The sequence below is a fragment of the Scyliorhinus torazame genome, chromosome 5, assembly GCF_047496885.1.
Source record: "Scyliorhinus torazame isolate Kashiwa2021f chromosome 5, sScyTor2.1, whole genome shotgun sequence".
NCBI classification, from domain to species: Eukaryota; Metazoa; Chordata; class Chondrichthyes; order Carcharhiniformes; family Scyliorhinidae; genus Scyliorhinus; species Scyliorhinus torazame.
Window position 1 is genome coordinate 109,822,666 of NC_092711.1, and position 9,429 is coordinate 109,832,094.

The 9,429-nt window shown below is 45.1% G+C and overlaps 1 long non-coding RNA gene across 1 annotated transcript; it reads left to right on the forward strand.

Annotated features, from left to right (window-relative positions):
- The first annotated feature begins 1,837 nt into the window (after window positions 1-1,837).
- On the forward strand, window positions 1,838-9,302 carry LOC140419410 (uncharacterized). Its single transcript, XR_011945765.1, has 3 exons — window positions 1,838-1,947; window positions 2,728-2,809; window positions 4,684-9,302. It is a non-coding gene; the product is annotated as an uncharacterized lncRNA (long non-coding RNA).
- Window positions 9,303-9,429: the final 127 nt, after the last annotated feature.

Consider the following 9,429-nt stretch of genomic DNA (forward strand, 5'->3'; position numbering starts at 1 on the left):
TGCCCTATCAACTGTCTATCCTTCCTCACTGACTCGCTGCATACGATTTCTGCCTGTTCAACAGCTACCCTGTCCTCTGATCCATAGCTCTGGTTCCCACTCCCCTGCCAAACTAGTTTAAACCCTCCCGAAGAGCTCTAGCAAACCTCCCACCCAGGATATGGGTGCCCCTCCAGCTTAGGTGCAATCCATCCTACAGGTCCCACCTTCTGCAGAAGATATCCCAATGATCAACATATCTGAAGCCTTCCCTCCTGCACCAGCCCTGTAACCACGTGTTCAGCTACACTCGCTCTCTGTTCCTTGCCTCACTTGCATGTGGCACTGGTAGCAATCCTGAGATCATGACTCTGCTTGTTCTGCTCTTTAGCTTCCAACCCAACTCCCTAAAATCACTTTTTAGATCCTAATCCCTTTTCTTAGATATGTCGTTGGTGCCTATGTGCACCACAACTTCAGGTTGCTCCCCCTCCCTCTTAAGAATCCTGTAGACTCGATCCGAGACATCCCTGGCCCCCGGGAGGCAACGTACCCTCCAGGACTCTCGTTCGCGACCACAGAATCTCCGATCCATTCCCCTAACCATCGAGTCCCTATCACTATTGCTTTTCTATTCTCCCCTCCTGAGCCACAGAGGCAGGCTCAGCGCCAGAGACCTGGCCGCTAGGGCATCCCCCCGGTAGGTCACCCCCCACCCACCCCAACAGCATCCAAAACAGTATACTTTTTTTGAAGGGAACGGCCACGAGGGATCCCTCAATTGTCTGCCCGTTCCTTTTCCTTCCCCTGACTGTAACCCAGCTACTCTTGTCCTGCACCTTGGGTGTGGCTACCTTCCTGTAACTCCTCTCTATCACCCCCTCTGCCTCCCGGACGATCCGAAGTTCATCCAGCTCCAGCTCCCTCATGGCGGTCTCCACAGGTGTAGTCAGCAGGGACACTGGTGGTATCCCTCACCACCCACATCCTACAGGTGGAGCATGCAACTGGCCTAGCCTCCATCCCCTCCGATTTGAATTCCCAAAGAGATTTAAAGGGTAAAAAAGATTAAACACCCGTTAGGCCCTTTATTGCTACTGTCCCAAATGAACACTATAAGATTGGTGATTCTGCTAAATGATATAATGATAGCTTGCTGCCACCCAAAAAAAAACCACAAATTTTTTTATTTACAATTTAAAAACCCAAAACAAACAACTCTTACCTTACATAATGTAGCAGCCCTGTGAACCAATTGGAACTCCGCCCTCTCACTCTACTCCCAGTCAGCTGCACTCTCTTTAAACTCCTGGCCCCCTTCACGCTCTTTGAGGAAATGAAATGAAAGGAGCACCTTGCTCCCTCCTCACCCAACTCCCTCAGTCACCAAACTCTCACTACAGCACTCAAACACACCCAAATTCAGCATTCCAGTGCAAACAAAGTCAGCACTCTAAGATGGCTTACATTTATATCTTGGCCCTGGGTCACTGTCCGCGTGGAGTTTGCAGGTTCTCCCCATATCTGCGTGGATTTCATCCCCACAACCCAAAGATGTGCAAGGATTGGCCATGCTAAATTGCCCCTTAATTGGAAAGAATAATTGGGTGCTCTAAATTTTAAAATCTCCTGACTCATTTAACATCCCCACCTATTCATGAGGAGCCTGGGGCTTAAGTGTAACCAAAAGTTGTATAACCCGTTCAGGTAGCGAGACAGGGCTGCAGCCTCTCACACTGAATGTATACATGACTCACAGAGTCCCCCAGGCCGCAAACATCAGTGGGAGGTTAAAAAAAGTTGCCTATCGTTTGATCCATCCTGGCACTAGGACCCGGCTGGGAATAGAAATCTGGATGTTCCGCCCACGCTGTTGCGTTGTGCTCTACGCTGACCCAAGATGGCGGCAGTTAACCAAGAGTCTTGTCCCGGGAGAAAGACTCAGAGCAGCAAACACGGGATCTGCAGGTTCGTATTCGAAGTTTGAAGCTTTCACCAGATATTTAGGAACTTTATACGTCTATCTGATTCCATGTTTCCACATCCTTGCTGGCTGCTGATGAGACAAAGGACTGTAACCTTGTGTTCTCAGACTTCTTCCTGTGCCCACCCTTGTCCAACGCCGGCATCTCCACATCATGGAGACAAAAGAAGGTCCCTCCTCATCGCCGTCATCACACTGCGCATGCTTCAAACTCGGTTCCTCACGACGCATGTGCGCCCCTCTGTGGTGTGGATACGGGGCATTCATGACCGCGGGGAACTGTGGGTACAGTCCCCGCCATTGAAAGTCTTAATTAGTGACGTGTTTTTTTTTGCTATGATGTGGAAATTAGGGATAGAGGGTGCAATCAATAAAATTAAGAAACAAATTATACCCGAAACCTAAGTATCTCTTATCCCCAGAAAGAGGGGAGTAGAAATTCTCCACTAAAGTATCTGGAATATATACATAATGATGGGAAGTCAAGCCATATCTTCAATGGACATCAATATGCAAAAATGCAAATGAATAACATTTAAACAGCTTGTCCTCTTGGTGCAGAAGCGTCATAATAGGAAATGTACGCGTTTGATGGAGCGGAGTTTGGGGCGCAGGGGATTGTGGGGATCATGTCCTCCATTAAACAGCAGTCAATGGTACATGTTTTAATAGAGGAGACTCAGTGGCTGAAAACGTTAACTCCAGTCTCCAGCGATCTTGTCTAACCCGATGAGTGTTTCCACCATTTTCTCTTTTTATTTCAGATTTCCAGCATTTGATTTTGTTGCAGGCATTGCTCACAAAACCGAGTCTAGAAACACGGACCATTGAAATGCTGTGTTTTAAGTAAGGAAAAAAATTATTATTTCAGGGCTTTTAATTCATTTTACATATAGAAATTTTTCAAATTAATTACTGGACCATGGACATCACGAGCATCACCAGTAATTCGCCACACCTTCTCCAGCAGCAACTTCCAAACCCACAAACTCTACCACTGACGTGGATAAGGGAGCAGGTGCGTGGAAACACCACAACCTGCATTTACCCTTCAGAATCACACACTAATCTGACTTGGAACTATATCACTGTGCCTTCGCTGTTGCTCCGCAAACATCCTAAAACTTCTATCCTCACAACACTATGGCTGCACCAACAGCAGCTGGACTGCATTAGTTCAAGGAGGCAGCTCACCCCCAACTTCAAAAGCACAAGTAGGGCTAGACAGAAAAACCTGGCCTTCTCAACAATGCTCACACCCCATGAAAGTATTAATACAACATATTGACAGTCACGAGCTTCTACTTGAGAAAAAACAGTGAAAGTCATCATAGTCCCAAAGATCATAGGCTGCCCTCCCGTTTTGAGAGAGAGCTGACTGGTGGTGATGTAACCTGAGGATCACCACACGTCAGGCAAGAGTCAAGGTTGAAAAGGCGGTGCCTTCAGGAATAACCTGAGGGGGTGATGTTTGGTCAGTTGCTGCAGTCTGTGTGGTGAAGGTGCTGTCACAGTGGTGTGAGGTAAGGAAGTACAGGATTATCACCCAGCAATGATGAATTAAGGGGAATGTAAATCCAAGTCAGGTTGTTTAGAGTTTGGAAGGGGAAGCTAAGGCGTGTCCTTTCAGTTGATGAAGGTTGAGGCTTTGGCAGTTTCTCCATAAAGCCCTTCTCATTTATTCCCTCCCTCTACAACTTCTATCTTTAGAGGCACGGAAAGAGGCCCTTCGGCCCATTGTGTGCACACCAGCCATCAAGCACCAATGTACTCTAATCCTATTTTTCAGTACTTGTATGCTGTGCCACATCCAAATATTTAATTGTTGTGAGGGTCCCGCCTCTATTATCCTTTCAGGCAGTGAGTTCCAGATTCCACCACCCTCTGGGTGAAAATGTTTTCCTCACATTCTGTGATCCCCTCTAAACCTCCTGCTCCTTACATTAAATCTCTGCTCCCTGGTTATTGATCCCTCCGTTAAGGGGAAAGGTTCTTTCCTATCTATCTGTGCCCCTCATAATTTTAGAGACCGCAATCAGGTCTCCCCTCAGCCTTCTCTGCTCCAAGGAAGACAACCCCAGCCAATCCCATCTCTCTTGATAGCTGGAAAGTTCCAGTCCAGCCAACATCCTGGTGAACCTCCTCTGCACCATCTCTAGTGCACTCATTTTCTTCGTATAGTCTGGCGACCAGAACAGCACACACTACTCCAGCTGTGTCCTAACCAACGGTTTATACAGCTCCATTATAGCCACCATGCTCTTATATTCTATGACTCAGCTTATAAAAGCAAGTAACCCATGTGCCTTCCTAACTACCTTATTTACCTGGCCTGCGGCCTTCACAGCTCTATGGACATGTACACCAAGGTCCCTCTGATCGTCCGTACTTCCAAAGGTCCTACCATTGATTGTGAATTCCCATTCCTTGTTAGTCCTCCAAAAATACATCACCTCACACTTTTCAAATTCTCTAACCAGCCTATCAATATTGTTTCCTCCCATTAAAGTTACATTGTTGTGTAGGTCTAGACCGGGTGGCAGGTTGCCTTCGCTGAAGGACATTAGTGAACCAGTTGGGTTTTTATGACAATCCCGCAGTTTTCATGGTCACTTTTCCTCGTGCCGGCCCCACAAATGACCAGATTCATTCAGCTTAATTTCACAACCAGTCTTTGTGTTTATCACTCTTTCTTCCTTCTCTTTGAATTAATTTTTCAGAATATTAGAAGGGGTGATTTGTAAACATCAGATCAGGACCAAACAGTCGTTTGATTGAACACGGCCTGAACCATCATCAGCTTTTGTACATGGAATCAAAAAGCACCGTTCACAATGGAGAGAAAGTGTTTCCATGTTCTGTGTGTGGACAAAGCTTCAGCCAATCATCAATCTTGTCAAAACACAAGTGCTATCCCATGGGGGAGAAACCGTGGAAATGTGGAGACTGTGGGAAGGGATTCAATTACCCGTCTGAGCTGCATATTCATCAACGCAGTCACACTGGGGAGAGACCATTCACCTGTTCTGTGTGTGAGAAAGAATTTACTAAATCATCCCACCTTGTGAGACACCAGCGAGTTCACACTGGGGAGAGACCGTTCACCTGCTCTGTGTGCCGGAAAGGCTTTACAACCTCATCCCAACTCCTGTCACACTGCCGTATTCACAGTGAGGAGAGACCTTTTCAATGTTCTGACTGTGAGAAAAACTATAAAAGGAAAAATGATCTGTTAAACCATAAACGCACTCACACCGGGCATAAGCCATTCACCTGCTCAGTGTGTGGGAAAGGATTCACCCGTTCATTCGACCTGCTGACACACCAACTTGTTCATACTGATCAGAGGCCGTTTAAATGTCCTGACTGTGAGAAGAGCTTTAAAAGCCAGAAGGATCTGCTGACACATGAACACACTCACACCAGGAAGAGACCTTTCATCTGTTCTTTCTGTGGGAAAGGTTTTACTTGGATGTCCAACCTATTTAATCACCAGCGGAGTCACACTGGGGAAAGGCCGTTCATCTGCTCAGTGTGTGGGAAGGGATTCACTCAGTCATCCACTTTGCTGGCACACCAGCAAGTTCACACTGGGGAGAGGCCATTCTCCTGCTCGGTGTGTGGAAAGAGATTCAGCCGTTCATCTACACTGCTGAGGCACCAGCGAGTTCACAAGTGACGGCAGGGATTGGATTTGGATTGTGTTGTTAATCACATCCGGACTGAACCATCTTCACTCTGACAGCTAGAGTTTGCTGCTGCTGATATTAATAAGCTGAAAGCTGGGGTGTGCATTGATATTCTGTATAAATATTGATTAAATCAGCTTTGATTCAGACACTGTGTTTTAAATATTTGATTTCCTCTATGATAAGAGAAGACTGATTGATCTCCTGTTACTGATTGGGACATTATTTTGATCTTTTCTTACTCTGAATTATTTCTGTTCTCTGGTTCACCTTCTCCCAGATTAAACACTGAGCTTTCACCAATCCTATCAATCTGTTGCAGACATTGGGCGGTTGGTGAGTTTCACCTGATGTTGGTGTCACTTGCCTTTCGGAGGATTTGCCAGTTTTCTGAAATTCCAGTGTGGTTCTGTGTTGATGTAATGATCGGAGTTTCAGTTCCAATGCTGATGATGGAGGGCCTGTGCTGACAGAACCACAGAATTGTTACAGTTCAGGAGGAGGCCATTCGTCCCATCGAGTCTGCACTGCTCACTGAAAGAACATCCTACCTAATCCCAGTCCCCTGCCTTATCCCTGTAACCTTGCCATTCTTTCTTTTCAGATAACAATCCAATTCCTGTTGAAATACCTTGAATGGAGTTGCCTCCATCACCCTCTTAATATGTTCATTCCAGACACCAACCACCCTCTGGGTGAAAACATTTGGCCTCGCATCACTTCTGTTCCTTTTGCTAATTATTTTGAATCTGTGCTCTCCAGTTCTTGATGTACTCCAGAGGGGAAATAGATTTTCATTATTTACCCTGTCCACACCCCTCAGGATCTTGATTCCCTCTACAAGTCTCCAATCAGCCTTCTTTTCTCCATGGAAAACAGACCCAACCTCTCATCATAGCTCCAGTTATTTATCCCTGGAATCATTCTTGTGAATCTTCTCTGGACTCTGTACTCCAATGCCTTCACATCCTTCCTCAAGGTTAAAAAAATAATCTCATGGGATGTGGTGTCGCTGGCTGGGCATTTACTGCCCATCATTAATTGCCCTTGAACTGAGTGCTTTGCTCAGCCATTTCAGAGGGCATTTTCAGAGTCAACTACTTTGCTGTGGGTCTGGTGTCACATGTGGGCCACACCAGGTAAGGGCAGGAGATTTCCTTGAAATGAGTGAACCAGATGGGGTTTTATGACAATCAACAATGGTTTCATGGTCATCATTAGACTTTTAAATCCAGATTTTTAAAAACTGAATTCATTCCACCATCCCAAATACTAACTAAGAAGTTAATTTCTGGACTAAAGAATTGTGAGTTCTTTGAAGATGTAACAAGCAAAGTGGATAATGGGGATCCTGTAGATGTAGTGTATCGAGACTTCCGGAAGGCGTTTGATAAGTTGCTGCAAAGAAGGTTAATTGACAAGGTGAGATCACATGGGATTAGGGTTATTTATTAGCTTGGATAGAAGACTGGCTGAAGGACAGGCGACAGAGAGTCAGGATAAATAGTTCTTATTCTGGATGGCAAGATGTAACTAGTGGGCTGCCACAGGGTTCGGTCCTTGGGCCCCAGTTATTTACAATCTATATTAACGACTTGGATACAGGGATAGAAGGTTCAAAAGCCAAATTCTCAGATTACACAAATATAGGTGGGCCAGTAAACTGCAATGAGAAAATAAGAACCTTACAAATGGATATCGATAGGTTAGGAGAGTGGGCCAAAATGTGGCAGATGGAGTTCAACTTGGATAAGTGTTAGGTCATGCATTTTGGTTAAAAAAAAATGGAAATACGGCTCATTATCTAAATGGGGAGAGACTTCGGGGTGCTCCTATGCAGAGGGATCTGGGTGTCTTTGTGCATGAGTCACAGAAAACGAGCATCCAGGTGCCGCAGATAATAAGGAAAGCAAATGGAATGTTAACAAAAGGAATTGAGTAAGGAAGTGTTGTTGCAACTATACAAGGCATTGGTAATGTCGCACCTGGATTATTGTGCACAGTTTTGTCCCCTTATTTGCGAAAGGTGTAGTGGCATTGGAGGCAGTTCAGAGGCGGTTCACTAGATTGGTTCCAGAGATGAGGGGTTTGTCATATGAGGGGTTTGTCGCATGAGGAGAGATTGAACAGTTTAGGCCTATATTCTCTGGAGTTTAGAAGAATGAGGGGAGATCTAATTGAGGTAAAGAAGATGGTAAAAGGTATGGATAATGGGTGGCAAGGCAGCACAGTGGTTAGCACTGTTGCTTCGCAGTGCCAGGGTTCCAGGTTTGATTCCTGCTTTGGGTCACTGTCAGTGTGGAGTCTGCACATTCTCCCGGTGTCTGCGTGGGTTTCCGCCGGGCGCTCCGGTTTCCTCCTACAAGTCCCAAAAGATGTGCTTATTCGGTGAATTGGACATTCTGAATTCTCCCTCTGTATTCCCAAACAGGCGCCGCAATGTGGCGACTAGGGAATTTCCACAGTAACGTCATTGCAGTGTTAATGTAAGCCTACTTGTGACAATAATAAAGATTATAAAGTATAAATGGAGCTGATGCTTCCTCTCGTGGGAAATTTCAACCGAGAGGTCATGATCTTAGAATAAGAGGGAGCAAGTTAAAAAAAGATTTGAAGAGAAACTACTTCTCCCAAAGGATTGTGAATCTGTGGAATTCGCTACCCCAGAGTGTGGTGGATGTAGTGACAGTGAGTAAATTCAAGGAGGAGTTAGACATATTTTTAATTGGTGATGGGTTGAAGGTTTATGGAGAATGCTTTATGGAGAAAGTGGAGTTGAGGCCAGGATGGAATCAGCCATGATCACATTGAAGATGTTTAGGCGGGGGAGGCTACATTTCCTACTCCTGCTCCTAGGTCATGTGTTCTAGCGAGGCGATGCTCTGGCTGATTTTGCAATCCCACTCTTGGTCTTTAGCATTGTAGGGAGCAGATGAGGAAAATATCAGCTATGATAGAATGGTGGAGCAGATTCGATGGGCCAAATGGCCTAATTCTGCTCCTGTACCTTATGAACTTATGACTGCAGTAAGAGGTCTTACACCAGGTTAAAGTCCTTACACAGGTTTGTTTCAAATCACTAGCTTTCAGAGCACTGCTCCTTCCTCCTTTAACCTGGTGTTGTAAGACTTCTTACTGTGCTCACCCCAGTTCAATGCCAGCATCTCCATGTCCGAACTTATGACTGTACACCGAATACTTTTCACTGTACTTCAGTACATGTGACAATAAAACAAATACAATACAAACAAGTCTTGTTTACCCATCCCCTGTGCTCACTTTCCTTTTAAGAAGTACCAAAAGTTGAAATTTCCCATTCTCCGATTCCTATAGTTGTGATCATCCTGATCTCTGTAATCTCCTCACACACCCCTTCAAGATCTCTGCACTAATTTAATTGTGGCCACTACAGCATACCTGATTTATTCGCTCCACCATTACTGGCCTTTTATCATTTGACTGGGCCACAAGCTCTGGAATTTCCTCCTTCAAACTCTCCGACTCTCTCACTCACTTTCCTCCATTAAGATTCTCCTTTAAAGCTAATATCTCCTCATGTTGCTCAGTGTCATTGTTATTTTATAACGTTTCTCTGAGATGTGTTAAATTGCTTGATTTTGTCAAGGCACAATAAATACGAATTATTGTCACTGCCCTGGACATGTATCATTGTTCTGCCTCATAAATAAGAATTTGTAACTCAGAGTGAAACAGTCTGTCATGGTGAAACATTTCAAAAATATTGCCCTCAACAATGATGGCGACTGAGCATGCGCT